This window comes from Rhineura floridana, chromosome 4 (genome assembly GCF_030035675.1).
Source record: "Rhineura floridana isolate rRhiFlo1 chromosome 4, rRhiFlo1.hap2, whole genome shotgun sequence".
In the NCBI taxonomy this organism is placed as follows: domain Eukaryota; kingdom Metazoa; phylum Chordata; class Lepidosauria; order Squamata; family Rhineuridae; genus Rhineura; species Rhineura floridana.
In genome coordinates, this window is record NC_084483.1 from 35,477,680 (window position 1) to 35,489,481 (window position 11,802).

Sequence of the window (11,802 nt, forward strand, 5' to 3'; positions counted from 1 at the left end):
TAATCAATCAATCATATTTATTTCCTTCATTTTATAAGCCCGTTCTTCATCATACTGTCCTCAGGCTGGATTACAATAAAGTGTCAACATAATTCAGAACAGGTCAACATCAATTGTGAGACAATAAATAACACTTTTAAAAAATAAAATAAAAATCAGAACACAGCAGGTGATACGCTCACACAATAATGGCCATATTACCTAACTTCCTCCAAAAAATGTGGAAAATTGGGTGTCTTTAACCAAGGTCACATTTGCACCTTACATTTAAAGCACCATCATACCACTTTAACAATCATGGTTTCCCCCAAAACATTCTGGGAACTGTAGCTTGTTAAGGGTGCTGAGAGTTGTTAAGATACCCCTTATTCCCCTCACAGGGCTACAGTTCCCAGAATTTCCTGGGAAGAAGGATTGATTGTTAAACCACTCTGGAAATTGTAGCTCTCTGTGAGGAATAGGGGTCTCTTAATAACTCACCATCCTTAAACTACAGTGTTTTGGGGGGATTCTTTGGGGAAAGCCATGACTGGTATAATAGTGCTTTAAATGTATGGTGTGGATGTGGCCAAAGATTGAAAACCAAGTAAAGTTGGTGCCACATGCACCTCTGAGGAGAGGGCATGCTTGGAGATCTGATCATGAATCTCCCATGTCACATCTAGTTTAGCCGTCTGAGAAATGCCAAGGCATAATTTGGAGCCAGTCTCACCAACCATCATTTCTATAAACTCCTCAGCTCTGGAGCACATGAAGCAATTGTGTGCATCTGAGCAAGTGCAGAGTACATTTACCTTACCCCTCCATAACCTCCTTTTATTTATTTTCTTCCTTTTATATTCCCCTTTTTTCATTATGGAACCCAAGGCAGTATTCATATGGCAGTCACCCACCTAACTGGGCACTCAGACCTGATTAGCTTCAGCAAGTTGCTGGCCTCGTGTATGCCATCCTCTGCTCCATTAGACTCATCACCTTAGGGGTATTGGGGGGGATCTCACATCTCAAATGATTTTAAATTACTCTCTATTGTCCTTCAGAACTGCCTAAACCCCCTCCCACAAACAGTAGTACTTTCTTACTTCACCTGAGTTTTAAAAGTAGAACACATTGAATTATTTTCGTAATTCCTCCTCTGAAACTGCAAAGGGGACATTAACCTTGCTTTCCATTTGGAATACAAAATATATGCATGTGTTTGTTTTTACATTCTGAAACAAGAGTGAGGTCACATAACTGTTTAATGGGCTCTTCCATTCACACATCTGACCTGTCAATCTCTCTCTCTCTCTCTCTCTCTCTCTCTCTCTCTCTCTCTCTCTCTCACACACACACACACACACACACACACACAAAACACACAAGCCTGCTTTTAAATAATGACATCTCCATAACCAGTTATTCAACATATAAAATTATGTGCTAACCTTTGTCTCTAATTATAAGTTACCCAAGCATACTGAGACATTTATCGGAATATGATAATTTTGGAGTTTGGAGACAGGCTGTCATCTTGCTTCAGTTCACTTTTCTAATTAAGATCATTATACACAGTGCACTCAGGTTGATGCACAACTCAGATAAACATATGCCCAGTGGATTCCATCAGGCTGCATTTCTAATGCACAAGGTTCTGTCACAAATATTACAGCCTAGATTCCTATCCTTCCAAACCTGCTTAGCTGAATTAGCAGATCTAATCCTATAATGAAACAATTTCTGTCCTTTACTATAATGAAGAGATGCTCTTGAATTTATATTGTTAAATGTCATGGCACTTGATTTTTGGACACACAACCAATCTTTGCAGAATAAACTTTAAACAGTGCTCTGCCAAGAGTCCTCAAAGAACGTGGACAATTATCTCATGCCACCCACTTACAGAGAAGATTTACAGATAATTCATTTTCATTGGGAACTTGTGCAGATTTTGGATTTTGATACAAAGATTAGGAGTAAGTAGAATCTTCACTACATTTTCTGAAATGGCAGCAGCCTCACAAATCTGATTTTCATTCCTCTTTACATATTCCATATTTCAGAGCTCACATCACCTCAGAAATATTTGTCACCCATTTGGTTATAGCTGAGGGATGGAAGGATGCTTCAATTTATCGGTGGACGTTGGGTTTAAAAAGATGCTCTTCCTTGCCATCTTTGAAAAGTTTAACTCATCCTCCTCAAGTGCTCAGGGGGGATGCAGCCCCATTGGACTTTGCTGCTACCTGGTAGCTTTATGTGACGTATATTTATAAACTAACTCATGGATGGTGTGTTCCTTCTAAATTTGATTTTATTGGGCAATATTAGTCATAGTCCCTCCAGTATTGTGTTTTTTATAATTTTTGTAATCTTCTGTTTTTATATACACCTCTCCGCTTCTGCCTCTTGTTTGTTCTGCCTCTTGTTTGTTCTGGAGTTCAATTTTGGTGTTGTTCCCTTTTTCTTCATTCTGCATGTGCTAGATCAAAATTAATAAAAATAAAATAAAGACATATTTCTGTCATCTTCTAGCTCTCTGGCTGCTGCCACCGATTTTGGCTATGGTAGCATTCACGCTGCTGTCAAGCTCACCGCTGCTACAGAGCTGCTGCTTAAGTATACCTGCTTAAGAGGTTGCCTTCAGTACTGTTGATCATGAACGTTGGAGAACAAGTGTGTGGTGTAAGAGAAATAAGCACCTAATCTCTCTCTGTCTCTGTCTCTCTTTTAAACAAAACAAAAACCAACCACCTCAAAATATTTCTTCTTATTTCTTTTCAGTCTTCAATAGTTTAACTATTTAGTTAGCTTTAGGTATTCTTTTAGTTTATTTGATTTTTTTTAAAAATTGTTTGAATGCACTGGTAGACAATCTGCTTGGCAAATGTGCTCAAGCTATGTCCAAAGTGTGCACTATGTAGTGCATAGGCACACTTGGTTGCACCTTGGGAAGAGTTTGCCGCCAGCCTCTTAAGTCATGGAGAAGGCAATAGCGCATTAAGGAAGAGGCAGGCAGGGATACAGGCCAGATTTTATACCATAGCCAGGATCACTGCTGCAGTCCAGCATACCATCAACTCCTGATCCCACTACATAGCAAATAACAACTAGGATGACTACAAATAATGAACTTAGTAAACACATATACATTGTCAGGGTTTTGATGCAAAATTTCTCTTTCCTCAATCACACTTTACCAAGCCAAGAATGAGCATTGGGTCTACATGCTTGCCTCTTCCCTCACTTCCTGCTTTCATGTGCCAGCTTTGGTATGGTGAACCTGGTTGGTGTCAATTTACTAACCAAGATGTTAAACCATAGTTGAAAGATCCTGTTTTGTAAACTAACACTGAACCACAGTTCCCTGCTTCTATTATTACAGAAAACTACAGCTTAAGCTAACCACAATCACAACATCAGAAGACTGAGACTGTAACTTTTAAAGATATAGAAGACCTCTTAGAGGCCAGGCCTGGCAACCAAGAGGTCTTCTGTATCTTTAAAAATTGTGCAGGGAGAAGGGAGAATTCCACCTTGTGGTTTTTCCCATTACAGTGTTGCAAGAACATCTGCACTTGGCTGACTTTCTCTTCTCCTAAAGATACAGGATCAGTCTCAGGCCCTGAACCTGGCAACCCTACATACACCCCATATAATAATTTATTGTCAAAACCAGTTGGCCACTGCAGAATATTTTTTTTAAAAAATAAGTATTAGTTTCCTGCCAAATAAAAGCAGTGACGCCTAAATAAGCCCTGCCTAACTGCTTAAAAAAAGGATCAGAGGGGAAGAGAAAGATTTACAACACATTCCTTTTCTATGTTCACTCAAAAGTCCCATTTGATTTTCAGCACAATCCTAACCATGTCTACTCAAAAGTAAGTCCTATTGAAATCAGTGGGGTTAACTTCCAGGTATGTGGAATTAGCATTGCAGCTTTACTCCCAGAAAAACTTCATATTGGGAAGGTTTTCAAAGCAGGTTTTGAATAAGACAAACTGCCCTCTTCAACAGTCTGGTAAAATTTAAAGTTGTTTGACTCGTTAATTAGAAAAGTATAACACTGCAGCATGTTTACTTTTAAAAACTTTTGTTCAAAAATTATATGAAAGATAAAAACTATAATATACCATTTTGCAAGTAATTTAAAAAACCCCTGCATGTATACTTTCATGCCTACCAAGATCCTGCTGTGATCTTCTGTTGTAGTTAGGGTTGCCAGGCTCAGGGCCTGAGACTGATCCTGTACCTTTAGGAGAAGAGAAAGTCAGCCAAGTGCAGGTGTTCTTGCAACACTGTAATGGGAAAAACCACAAGGAGAATTCTCCCTTCCCCAAGATGGGAGAACTGGAGTGCTTGGTCTTAGAGGAGAGCATTGATATAGTGAGCATAACGGAGACCTGGTGGAATGGAGAAAACCAGTGGGATACGGTTATCCCTGAATATAAACTATATCGGAAGGACAGGGAAGGACGTATTGGTGGCGGAGTTGCTCTATACGTGAAAGAAGGCATTGAATCCAGCAAGCTCGAAACCCCCAAAGAGGCAGACTCCTCCACAGAATCGTTGTGGGTGGTGATACCATGCCCCAGGAGGGACTTAATACTGGGAACGATCTATCGTCCCCCTGATCAAAATGCTCAGGGAGACCTTGAGATGAGATATGAAATTGAGGAAGCATCCAAACTAGGAAATGTGGTAGTAATGGGTGACTTCAACTACCCGGACATAGACTGGCCGCATATGTGTTCCAGTCATGACAAAGAAGCAAAGTTTCTAGATATTCTAAATGACTATTCCCTAGACCAGTTGGTCATGGAACCGACCAGAGGGACAGCAACCCTGGACTTAATCCTCAGTGGGGACTAGGACCTGGTGCGAGATGTAAGTGTTGTTGAACCGATTGGGAGCAGTGACCACAGTGCTATTAAATTAAACATACATGTAAATGGCCAATTGCCAAGAAAATCCAACATAGTCACATTTGACTTCAAAAGAGGAAACTTCACAAAAATGAGGGGATTGGTAAAAAGAAAGCTGAAAAACAAAGTCCAGAGGGTCACATCACTCGAAAATGCTTGGAAGTTGTTTAAAAACACTATATTAGAAGCTCAACTGGAGTGCATACCGCAGATCAGAAAAGGTACCGCCAGGGCCAAGAAGATGCCAGCACGGTTAATGAGCAAAGTCAAGGAAGCTCTTAGAGGCAAAAAGTCTTCCTTCAAAAAATGGAAGTCTTGTCCAAATGAAGAAAATAAAAAAGAACACAGACTCTGGCAAAAGAAATGCAAGAAGACAATAAGGGATGCTAAAAAAGAATTTGAGGAGCACATTGCTAAGAACATAAAAACCAACAACAAAAAATTCTATAAATACATTCAAAGCAGCAGACCATCTAGGGAGGTGATTGGACCCTTGGATGATAAGGGAGTCAAAGGTGTACTAAAGAATGATAAGGAGATCGCAGAGAAGCTAAATGAATTCTTTGCATCTGTCTTCACAGTGGAAGATATAGGGCAGATCCCTGAACCTGAACTAACGTTTGCAGGAAGGGATTCTGAGGAACTGAGACAAATAGTGGTAACGAGAGAGGAAGTTCTAGGCTTAATGGACAATATAAAAACTGACAAATCACCGGGCCCGGATGGCATCCACCCGAGAGTTCTCAAAGAACTCAAATGTGAAATTGCTGATCTGCTAACTAAAATATGTAACTTGTCCCTCGGGTCCTCCTCCATGCCTGAGGACTGGAAAGTGGCAAATGTAACGCCAATATTCAAAAAGGGATCCAGAGGGGATCCCGGAAATTACAGGCCAGTTAGCTTAACTTCTGTCCCTGGAAAACTGGTAGAAAGTATTATTAAAGCTAGATTAACTAAGCACATAGAAAAACAAGCCTTGCTGAAGCAGAGCCAGCATGGCTTCTGCAAGGAAAAGTCCTGTCTCAGTAACCTATTAGAATTCTTTGAGAGTGTCAACAAGCATATAGATAGAGGTGATCCAGTGGACATAGTGTACTTAGACTTTCAAAAAGCGTTTGACAAGGTACCTCACCAAAGACTTCTGAGGAAGCTTAGCAGTCATGGAATAAGAGGAGAGGTCCTCTTGTGGATAAGAAATTGGTTAAGAAGCAGAAAGCAGAGAGTAGGAATAAATGGACAGTTCTCCCAATGGAGCGCTGTAGAAAGTGGAGTCCCTCAAGGATCGGTATTGGGACCTGTACTTTTCAACTTGTTCATTAATGACCTAGAATTAGGAGTGAGCAGTGAAGTGGCCAAGTTTGCTGACGACACTAAATTGTTCAGGGTTGTTAAAACAAAAAGGGATTGCGAAGAGCTCCAAAAAGACCTCTCCAAACTGAGTGAATGGGCGGAAAAATGGCAAATGCAGTTCAATATAAACAAGTGTAAAATTATGCATATTGGAGCAAAAAATCTGAATTTCACATATACGCTCATGGGGTCTGAACTGGCGGTGACCGACCAGGAGAGAGACCTCGGGGTTGTAGTGGACAGCACGATGAAAATGTCAACCCAGTGTGCGGCAGCTGTGAAAAAGGCAAATTCCATGCTAGCGATAATTAGGAAAGGTATTGAAAATAGAACAGCCGATATCATAATGCCGTTGTATACATCTATGGTGCGGCCGCATTTGGAATACTGTGTACAGTTCTGGTCGCCTCATCTCAAAAAGGATATTATAGAGTTGGAAAAGGTTCAGAAGAGGGCAACCAGAATGATCAAGGGGATGGAACGACTCCCTTATGAGGAAAGGTTGCAGCATTTGGGGCTTTTTAGTTTAGAGAAAAGGCGGGTCAGAGGAGACATGATAGAAGTGTATAAAATTATGCATGGCATTGAGAAAGTGGATAGCAAAAAGTTCTTCTCCCTCTCTCATAATACTAGAACTCGTGGACATTCAAAGAAACTGAATGTTGGAAGATTCAGGACAGACAAAAGGAAGTACTTCTTTACTCAGTGCATAGTTAAACTATGGAATTTGCTCCCACAAGATGCAGTAATGGCCACCAGCTTGGATGGCTTTAAAAGAAGATTAGACAAATTCATGGAGGACAGGACTATCAATGGCTACTAGCCGTGATGGCTGTGCTCTGCCACCCTAGTCAGAGGCGGCATGCTTCTGAATACCAGTTGCCGGAAGCCTCAGGAGGGGAGAGTGTTCTTGCACTCGGGTCCTGCTTGCGGGCTTCCCCCAGGCACCTGGTTGGCCACTGTGAGAACAGGATGCTGGACTAGATGGGCCACTGGCCTGATCCAGCAGGCTCTTCTTATGTTCTTATGTTCTTATGCACAACTTTTAAAGATACAGAAGACCTCTTGGTTGCCAGGCCTGGCCTCCAAGAGGTCTTCTGTATCTTTAAAAGTTACAGTGTTGCAAGAACACCTGCACTTGGCTGACTTTCTCTTCTCCTAAAGATACAGGATCAGTCTCAGGCCCTGAGCCTGGCAACCCTAGTTGTAGTGCAATCCTATGCATGTTTATGCAGAAGCAAGTCCCAATCTTATACATAGAAAATACTCCTTATGCTGCTGAAAGCTATATATTTACTGAATTCCTAATGTGAAGCAGGAAAAGGAAACTGTTCTCAGAACTTGAAATGAGGTTTAGCTATTGCTATTGTCAATCACAACTCTGACTTCACTTATTGCCTAAAAAACTGAAAGGGTAGAGATTAGAGCAGCTGGTACTAACAGAAGTTGCAGGGGGGGCTGACATTTTGGTTTATATCTTTTGAATCAAACCACCTAGAAACTTACTTTTTTTAAAATGACAGCTAAGAGTCTGGAGATTAAGGTGACTCACCCAGAGAGGACCCCCAAAAACCAGAGTCTCTGTCCAAAAACCAGAGATCTGGCAACTCTCATTTTTTGTTTCTCCTCAGTAACAACCTGCAAGCCTTCTGTTTCCTATGCATATTGTGATGGTGCCTGAAAATTACAGCTCTCCCCTATTTGCATGAGTATGACTAACACTGGACACAACCCTAAGAAAATAACTAGATCTTCCATTACTAGGCAGATATATCAGAAACTATCACCAGGAAAGTGAAAACTGCCAAGTGAAAGAGGATCATCCCTGTTGTATTTCTAGTAGTAAACAAGTGGCAAAGTGTTAGAGTGAGGACAGCATACCTATACAATATGATAAAACAACATAGTTTGTTAACTTCTCTTTATGAAAAGGAGTGGCTTGCCACCTTGTGGAGATGGGAATTACTACAGTATGACCCATACATTACTGTAAATTTAAAACCTTCATGATATTCTACAACTTGATGGGAAGATGCATTGATTATTTGGCACCCTGCCTGTAGCTACAGCTTAGTTTTAAAGCTTTCTTGTCTTTTATAGTTGTTGTTCTTGTTTTATTTGCCTTATTTCATTTTGAATAATAAAAAAATCATAATCCCATGGATTCTAGGATAAAAAGCCAAAAAGACATTATCTTCAGTGTTGTCCACATACATTTATATCTGCATAACATTGTTAGGTATGAATATTAATTGTTTGGAATCTAATTTAATTGTTTCATAACAACACTAAACTAACTTGTTATTCCCCATTTCAGTTAGCATATGCCTCTGTTGTTAAATGTTTTAACAAATTAGATCATCTGGTAATAGATAACGGATAACCATGTGTTACTGGCCAACTAACCAAATATTGTTTTGAGTGGGCAAATCGCCAACCCTTACAAATACCCTTAGCTGTGGCCTTTTTATATATATAGTTTAGTTTATTTACAGTCAACTACAACTACAAAATATGAAAATAGAATATATAAGAAATAGGTAAAGTATACATATTAATACTACTAAGGGCTTGGATCCTAACTTCCATCAACAAGGCTTTCTTGCCTCCTCCTTCCCAATGTACCCCTTTGTGCTCTCTGAGGGTTAAGGAACCCTCTGAAGAAGCCTAAGTTGTGGTGCAGGGGACTGCAAAAAAAGGAGGACAATGAAAATTATGCACCTCTCCTTGCGGGAGCAGAAGTACCTTTCTGCTTAAATAGTGCACCTTTGGATCCAAGCCATAGTGTGTGAAACATTTTCAGTTCTTATTGTTATTGCAGGGAATCCATTGTTAAAATTACAAGAAATCTAAATGAAATAATAGCCTAGCACATGTTAAACCTCAAATATATAGATAACTTTCACATTCAAATATGCAGATAATGGTCACAGTTCCTTCGCCCCAGTTTTGTTTGGTAAACTAAGCTCACTGAGCTGTGTCTGTCTATGGTGGATTCACATAATTCTATTTTGTCATAGTAATTCTATTAGCTGCAGAATGTATTTCCTTGCTTAATGTTAAATAGTACAAGCAACCCATTCATCCAATAATTTTTAGGAAATGCATACATGAAGATGAAAAAGAGAGGGAAGATTAAAACACTTTAAATTATTGAACCGACACAGAATATAGTAGTCTACATCCATACTTCAAAGTGGCTTTTTATACCAATCAGCACTAATGATGCAATACTAATACAACCTTAAACCCTAGTTGCAAGTTCTAGTAGCAAACAACTCTAAAGCATTCTGAAAGAACTGCATGAGAAAAGAGTTTGTTATGTCCTTTACTGTCATCCAGATATTCTCACTTTAGTTTCTGTCTAAGACCCTGCTGGATCAGGCCAGTGGTCCATCTAGTCCTGCATCCTTACAGTGGCTGACTAAATACCTATGGGAAGCCTGCAAGCAGGACCTGGGTGCAAGAGCACGCTTGCCTCCTGAGGTCAGAGCTTGGAAGATTAGTTTTAAAAAGGAATAAATTACAATGACAATTACAATCATTCCGAAAGGAATTGATTACTTTAAAGTAAAGGTATCCCCGCACTTATAGTGCGAGTCGTTTCCGACTCTTAGGGTGAAGTCTTGCGACGTTTGCTAGGCAGACCATATATATGGGGTGGGTTTGCCAGTTCCTTCCCCAGTCTTTCTTTACCCCCCAGCGTATACCGGGTACTCATTTTACCGACCACGGATGGATGGAAGGCTGAGTGGACCTCGACCCCTTTTACCGGAGATTCGACTTCCTTCTTCCGTTGGAATCGAACTCCGGCCGTGAGCAGAGCTTCAGCTGCGTTACCGCTGCTTACCACTCTGCGCCACGGAGGATCTTCTTGATTACTTTACTGTTACTTAAAAGTAATCACTACAATTACACTTAAGTTACTTTTAAAAAACAACCTAGAGTGCCTACAAGGTGCTGGCCTTGGCTGTTGCATACCTTTTTTTTTTTATAATAATTTTTTTATTATTCAAATTTTTATAAAAATAAATACAAATACAACAAAAACAATACAACAGAAAAAAATAAAAGAAAAAGAAAAACTTGACTTCCGATTTGTTACAGATCAGCTATAAGTATATAATATATATCAAACCTGTCTCCTAAAACATACGAAATTCACTTTTTTCCAAAGTCTATCTTAATTAATCGTCAAATCCCATTATCATCATTTCATTTTTTTCTTTCAACAAAAAGTCCAAAAGAGGCTTCCATTCCTTAAGAAATGTATCTGTCGTTTTTTCTCTAATAAGACATGTCAATTTGTCCATCTCAACTAAGTCCATTAATTTCAATAGCCATTCTTCCATTGTTGGTATCGATTCCATTTTCCACTTTTGTGCATATAGTAATCTTGCTGCCGTGATCATATATAATATTATTCTTCCATATTTCTTTTCCTTTTGTTTATCCATAAAACCCAATAAAAAAAATTCTGGTTTTGACTGAATATTTATCTTTAAGATTTTTTGCATCATCCTACCTATCTGTGCCCAAAATAATTTTGCCTGTTTACACAACCACCACATATGATAAAAAGATCCTTCTTGTTGTTTACATTTCCAACATACATTAGAAACATTACTATACATTTTTGACAACTTTTCTGGAGTCATATACCAACGATACATCATTTTATAAAAAAATTCTTTAAGATTATAGCATAATGTAAATTTCAAACCTTTTTTCCACATATTTTCCCATTGATCCATTTGTATATTATAACCAAATTTTTTTGCCCACTTAACCATACACTCTTTTACTTGTTCTTCTTCCATGTCCATTTTTAATAAAAATTTATACATTTTTGCAATTATGCATTCATCATTTGTACACAAAATCAGATTTATTTATTTCAAACCCATACATTTTCTTGTCCATTTTAAATCTTTCTAACAATTGTAAATAGGCAAACCATTGTGAACTATATCCTTCCTTTATTAGTTGTTCTCTCTCTTTCATTATATATTCACCATGCACATTTTCTAATAGTTCTTGGTAAGTTAACCATTTCTCTTTTCCAGCCATTTCTCTTCTATAAAATGCTTCTTGACTTGAAACACATAGTGGTATTTTCGAAAAAAAACCTTGTTTTGTATTTATTCCATATATTCAACAAAGGACGTCTTATAAAATGATTATTAAAATCCACATTAAATTTTACTTTATCATACCATAGATATCCATGCCATCCCCACTTCAGGTTGTGACCCTCCAAATCCAATAATCTTTTATTCCTCAATAGAATCCATTCCTTTATCCAGACTAAGCAACTAGCAGCAAAATAAAGTCTCAAATTTGGTAATCCCAGCCCTCCTCTTTCTTTGGCGTCTTGTAATAATTTAAATTTAACTCTTGGTTTTTTCCCCTGCCAAACAAATTTAGAAATATCTTTTTGCCATTGTTTGAAAGGTAGATCAGAGGATATGACAGGTATTGTTTGAAATAGAAACATCATTCTCGGCAATACATTCATTTTTATTACAGATATTCTACCCATTAATGA